This window comes from Melospiza georgiana, chromosome 4, assembly GCF_028018845.1.
Source record: "Melospiza georgiana isolate bMelGeo1 chromosome 4, bMelGeo1.pri, whole genome shotgun sequence".
Taxonomy (NCBI): Eukaryota; Metazoa; Chordata; class Aves; order Passeriformes; family Passerellidae; genus Melospiza; species Melospiza georgiana.
In genome coordinates, this window is record NC_080433.1 from 35,698,694 (window position 1) to 35,705,376 (window position 6,683).

The 6,683-nt window shown below is 44.5% G+C and overlaps 3 non-coding genes across 3 annotated transcripts; 1 reads left to right on the forward strand and 2 right to left on the reverse strand.

Annotated features, from left to right (window-relative positions):
• Positions 1 to 5,457: 5,457 nt before the first annotated feature.
• TRNAW-CCA (transfer RNA tryptophan (anticodon CCA)) lies at positions 5,458 to 5,529 on the reverse strand. Its single transcript has one exon. It is a non-coding gene; the product is annotated as a tRNA-Trp (tRNA).
• A 448-nt stretch (positions 5,530 to 5,977) lies between these two features.
• On the forward strand, positions 5,978 to 6,049 carry TRNAD-GUC (transfer RNA aspartic acid (anticodon GUC)). The gene has a single exon. It is a non-coding gene; the product is annotated as a tRNA-Asp (tRNA).
• A 99-nt stretch (positions 6,050 to 6,148) lies between these two features.
• Positions 6,149 to 6,220, reverse strand: TRNAD-GUC (transfer RNA aspartic acid (anticodon GUC)). The gene has a single exon. It is a non-coding gene; the product is annotated as a tRNA-Asp (tRNA).
• Positions 6,221 to 6,683: the final 463 nt, after the last annotated feature.

Consider the following 6,683-nt stretch of genomic DNA (forward strand, 5'->3'; position numbering starts at 1 on the left):
CAGTCATCTGAAGTTCATAACAATTTGGATCTGAAAGTGCTCGGTTCTTGGTGTACACACTTTACCTGTTCAGTTTGTTTGGCAACGAGACTGAACAGTGGGTAGAAACATCTTCCTCCATTGACACCACACACGTACACAGTAAAAAGTAATGTATTAATGTGTATTGACTGCTATCACTTACTTTTAGGCTTGAATAGAACAAATTAGATGGTTCTGTCTATTTTTCAGCATATCTTACCCAAAATTTTACCAGGAACATGGGTATTAGGTGAAAGGTGTTTTGGAAATTCTTAAAGGAAATTTAATTCCTATTCAAATTTGAATATACTAATTTAAAGCATAGATAGTATTTTTCACCTTGAAAAGCTTTTAGGTGGCTTGGGAAATAGTCCTTCCTCTACCTTCAAGAATTTGCTGCTTTTCCAGATACGGAACTAGTTGCACTGCATACTTTAGAGAGATTCTTCAGCTATCATACTATTGTAAAAAATAACTCATATCAAGTCTAAAGTGTTTTAAAGCAGCATAAGGGGGAATCTGGGTCTGGGAAATTTTACTCAAACTTAATAGTGAAAATGCAATCTAAAAAGTTGGTGCCGTCACCACCTAACATCCCCACAGACAATAATGGTAGGACAGCCCTGCAGCTTTTTTTTTTTTGGCAGTACTTCTTAGTGCAGGCACAATTCTCCCCTCACTGTACTGTTCAGATTCTGCAATACATCTGGTGCTGGCTTTTCTTGTCAGTGACAGTTTAGGAGTGGAAAGAAGTACAACTGCTGAGCTTGAAGTCTACCCTGATGGTAGGCCTGGTTTTAATGCATTAAATGTAGCATTAAAAACCCCTACAGGAATATGGTATGAAGTAGTAAATCCCTACAGTCACACTCACAGTTCAGCTTTGGTCAAAACAAATGGATGGGCTGACTTGTCTTATCTTGGTTCTGTGTTTTTCTGCTTTTGCTGCCAGATGAAACTGGCATAGAAGCATAAAGATAGCAGAAACATATCATGTTTTGGCTATTTCTTCCAACTCCAGTACTGTTGTTGCTGAGCCACTTGAGGTTGTGACTTTCATTAACATTGCTTAAAGTTCATATTTACAGTCCATTTAAATTTTGAAAGTTATTTTCCCCAACCATAAAGAAAAAGTGTATTTATTGTGAATTGCTTTCTCTATTATATTGATACCCTGGTGTAACTGCCTTGCACTGACATGGAACTCTTTTACTGGTTACCTCTAGTTGCCTCCAGAGCAGCCAAACCTAAAGAAGCATGATACAATACTTCAGTGTCACTCTTCTTTGCAGCAATAGACCTCTCTGGGAAGCCAAGTCCCAAACAGTCCTTGGCACAAAACCTTTATTGGTTCTACACCTGTAACTGTTGCACTTTGGGACCAACAGGCATCTCCTGGGCAAGGCAAAGACAGGGAAAGTAGCATAAGAAAGCACCTAAATGTGCAAACACATGATAATTGACACTGGAACCTGCAGGTGTCACCACAATTGGACCTTAATACATCTGCACCTTTAGTCTTTGTTCTGTTTGAAGGAAAAAGGAAGTCACGTTTTGTGGCATGAGGCAGCAGTCAAAGCGATGAAGGGAGCGAGTTCATGATGAATGAGCTCAAAAAATCTTTCTAATGTTCTTACAGTGGGAGGGAGGGGGTGAAACCCACAAATATGAAGTCTCTGGTCCCTATGCCTATTCAATAATTTGCTGTTAAAGGTTGGAGCATGGAACTCTTGTTTTACCTTGCCTTCTGTGAAGCTTTCCAGTACTTGAATGTTTATCCCTAACTGCAAGTTCTGGTGTTTGAAGACCAGAATACCTGCCTCTACCTGAGAAACAGGTAGTTACAGTTTACCACTTGTCAGTAAAAATGCTGACAAAAGCAAAGTTTAGGAAAAAATGTGAAAATGTTGTGAGACTATGGCCATTTCCGGTGGTTAAAAAAGTGCTCTAAGCTTGCCTAAAAATGTGAAATATGCTGAAAGGAGAAGCCAAAAATCCTTCCTTTGTAGGACCCTCCCAAATGTCTGGAATTTCTTAGCTTTCCTGAGCGTGAGAAAGAGATTTTTCAAGCATACATTCATCTTTGATGTGAAAACACTGAATGCCTTTTAAACTATCTCAGATTTCTGGCTTGAGTTTCCTTAAGTTTGTGATTTCTAACCTCTAATGCCAACCATAAAAATAAGACAAATTGTTTATGTTACAGTATGCTGAAAAAATGATTTTTCTATAAATGCGCTTTCAAAAAAGTAACCTAAATTAAGTGGAGGGTCTGGAAATGGCCTATAATGAAGTATAGATGAATAATTTGCATTCATTTGTAACATTTGTCTCACAACAGATAACATGACGACTATAAATTCATAGCAAAGGCATTAAAGCAAGTGTTACAGGCATGCTCTTGTCTTAGACTGAGCTTATAAGGAAATGTAAAAAAGCTGTAGGAAGTATTAATTCAGTCTTGGCTGGTTTCACTATGAAAATGATATTCCCTTTGAGAAATGCAATAGAAACTGGAAAGCTTTACTAGAACTAAATTAAGCAGTTGTCTAATCATTATAGCATAGCATAACTATACTTTCTAGAATCAATGATTTCTTTTTCGCAATCTTGATTAATTTAGAAAAATTAGGTGGCTTTTTAATAACTCTAGTTTTCTCATTAGAATTGTCTGGTTTTGAAGCAGAAAGGGAAAAGTGATAAGAAAGAAAGCATGCCTTAGTATGATGGAGCATATTGCTTCTAGAGCAGTTCCAGAGCTGGCAGCCACTGGGAACGCTGCTCTGCCGGTGTCACCTGAAACAGTGGACACACAGGTGAATAAGGGCATGCCCAGCACTGTATGGCTGTGCCCAGGCGAGGACAGAAAATTGTACAACTGCTTTAAAACCTCTTACTGCTGATCTTATGATAATCAAAGGCCTATACCAACAAGGATTAAAAACAGAAGTGTCAGCTCCTCTTTAAGCATGTTGGCAAAAATGAAATGGGAAGATTTCAGGGTGGTTTTCTACACTGAATAATTTCCAAACCAGAATTAATTGGATATTTATTTCTGTCAAACACATACAATAGTTATATTTGCCATATATGAGCTATTACTTCAGCTCCACTGTTTTTTGAGGCTTAAGTGGATTTTAGTTTTTGTTTACATTTAGCTAGTAACATTTCCATTTGAAAAACATCTGTGTTAAGAGAACAGTCAGGTTACAAAATGCAGTATTTTAAAGTCAGGAAGAGACAAAAAGCACAGAAGCACATGGGCTGTTGAAATGCTGGTGAGAGACAAGTACCCCCTGGCATCCTTGGATGCCTCAGAATTAATGGAGTCAACCTGACAAAACATCTGTAAAGTCAAAGAGCTGTTATCCTCACTTCACCACAGGAAATTGAGTGGGAGAGTTTGTAGGTAGCTAAGGCACATTTAGTTCTTTCATTTAGTTTTGATACATCACTAAATGATTTTTATTTAGGGACAATGAACTCTCCTCCCAAAAAACAGCTGACAAAATCTTAAACTGAACCACTAGTATTTGTGGTTGCTGCCAAAGGGGATGATCGTGCTCTCTCCTGTCCCAGGCCATGTGCTCCTGGTGCTTTTCCTGTATTGGATGTAGTAATTGTGCCACCAGATTCTCATGCTGAGCTGGCAGCTGCTGCAATGGCATTGCAAGATGTGATCCAAGTGTAAGGAGGGAAAGGCACAGGCAGGGATGGAGCAATATGGGCTGTGTTGTGACAACCTGCATGTGTCAGGTATGCTAGTGCAAACCACACTCTGAAAACTTTGACTCCTATAAGCAGATATTACCCTTACTGCAAGCCAGAGATATTGTCTGGCAACGATCTGGAATGTTTAGAGGGGGCACCTGCTTTGGCAGAGGTACAGGAATGCTGGAATACAGATTGCTGCCACTTCTTACATCCAGCTCTCTGGTGGGTGGTGAAGCTGAGAGATAAGGTACTGTGTGGGACCAGGGATACATGTAACAGATGATGCATCTCATACAAAATGCATCCATCTAACATATTGTGCGTTAAAGAAAAAAAGGACTAACCACATTAAGTGGAAGTCCTGTCAGCACAACATGTGAGACAATCTTCCTTGTCCATTCAGACCTGGTAAAATCTGAGTCAGCTGAAATATTGTGACCAGTTCTGAGCGCTTAAAAATGCAGCTGATTTGGAAAGGCTCCAGAGGCAAGCGATAAAATAATCAGAGGCCCAGCAAACATAGTCTGTTATGCTGGAACATCTATAGAGAGGCATAACAAATTTCAAATATGTAAGAAGTACCTATAAAAAGGAAGTGAGAAACTGTTCTCCAGTGCAATGACATGAGGGCTGGATTTAAGTCAAGGCAAAAGAGACATCAGGGTTAAACTACACATGCTAATTTTGTAATTGTAAGAATAGCAAAGTACTGCAACAGATCACTTAAGGAAGATCCAGAAATTCTGTATTTTAAAGGTTTTAAGGGTATATAGAACAAACAATAGCCTGTAAAAGCCAATGTATTTGGTTTAATAACCCCCACATAATTTGTTGAGTCTGCTGAGTATGATTTCCAAAACTTCTGTATTCATTTTCTTCTGTGGTTTACAACACTAGTAATCAGTCTTACAAAGTGAGAATTGTATCTCTGGCATTCTCTCTCAATTGAGGCCCTTGACAAACAATTGTTTTCCTCCCATTTAAATTTCATCAAGTGTCAAACTTTCCAGTCCATCTAAATCACTAAAGTAAGACTTGCTTTCTCATGTCTAAATCAAAGCTAAGTCCCCTCTGTGCCTTTCTGCCATGGGTACCTGTCAATCTCAGCATGTGGAAATAGCTACTCGGAGAAAGCTCTTCTGTTCTGCGGCCTACCCCCTATCACCGTCGGGGGTTCCCCCCACCGGCACCCTGCTCCCTGCTCTCTCCCTGCCAGGGTTTCATTCTTCTGTGGGGTTCTCAAGATCTCTCTGAACTCTTGGCTCCATCAGACCATTTGCTGCTTCTGCCTTTACTTTTACTCCTTGTTATGTGAATTTCTGTACTGAAAACACGGTATCTCCATTTTTGGGCCCTCTGACCCCTTTAAAATTGAAAGTTACTCTTTTAATGCAACTTTCTGAAGTTTTCTCATCATTCCCACAGAGCCGTCTGCCTTAATAAAGTAAACCTTTGACACATTTTTGCCTTTTGTGTTTAAGCATGTAATCCGCCAGTCCAATACACACAAAGGCCATAAACAAAACAATGACAATTTTATCCAATGGGATCTTGCCTTGACCCTCGTTTTATCCTCTGTGTCGCGCTGCCCTCTCAGCCTCAAGCAAAAGAGGGGACCTTAAGCTGTAGGGAAAAACATTAAAAAACACCAACCAACAATAACGCTCCTCGGTTTCAGGCGCGAGGAAGGCGGTAAAAGCCAACAAAAGACGGAAAAGCTAATGACCCCGACGTGATTCGAACACGCAGCCTTCTGATCTGGAGTCAGACGCGCTACCGTTGCGCCACGAGGTCTTGTTAGGCAGGGGCGCTCAGAGCCTTACAACTCGGCCATCAGGGCCGCCGGCGGTGCAGCCCCTCCGCCGGAGGGGCAGGGCGGGGGCGGGTTGGGCCGGCGTGGTCCCGGACCCTGCCCGCCGCCGCCGCACCCCTGCGCCGGCCCCTCTGCTCCGGCACTGCTCCGTTACCGCCTTCCCGCGCAAGCACGCCACCTCTCCCCACCCACCTCCCCGCTAGTGGTCCGCAGCAGCAAGGGCCTTCCGCCCCCGCTCCCTGGTGGTGCCGAGCTCGCCTCCCGCGCCGTTGCCGCCCTACGCAGGCTCGTGGGTCCATGCTCCCGCTGCCGGAGGTCGCCCCTGCTGTCCCTCCGCCCACAGTGCAGCATTGATAATCCACCAGCGGGGACATGGTTGTGGGGATTTACTGATAAAACCAGTCCCGCAGCCACTACCACCCAGGCAATTCCTCGTTAGTATAGTGGTAAGTATCCCCGCCTGTCACGCGGGAGACCGGGGTTCGATTCCCCGACGGGGAGGCCACGATCAGTGTTTTTCTTGCCGGCGGGCGGCGCCTTTTGTCATAAAAACGGCTCGCGCGGGGTGGAGCAATAAAAAACAAAGGCGCAAGCGCAGCACTCCCCGTCGGGGAATCGAACCCCGGTCTCCCGCGTGACAGGCGGGGATACTCACCACTATACTAACGAGGAGATGTCCATCGTGCCTCCCCCCGCGGGGGCGGCTCCCGCTCTGCCCGGGGCGCGGGTGGGGCTGGCGGGGGAGCGCCGCAGGGACGGGGACAGGGACAGCTCCGCACAGGCTCACGGGACCGGGACGGGCTCACCGGGACAGGGACAGCTCCGCACACCCCCGCCCCGCTGCGGCCCCGGACCGCTGGAAATTGCCGCGGGAGGGAAGCGCCCGGCGGGAGGCGGGGGAGCGGAGCAGCGCCGGCAGCTCGGGTGTCTTTGCGTTTGTAGTTCTGCATCTCGTTGACGCAGAGTTTCTTTTTACGGGAACCTGAGAAGTGCTGGAGTCAGCAGTCCTTGAGGTGAAGGAACCGGAGCACCTGCTCCTTACCTACCTAAAAAAGGAACGAGGGAAATGGAAACCAGCTACTTTGAGATTTGAGAGTAGAAGGCAGAAGGACACGGGCTGACCATCTGGCTCGAT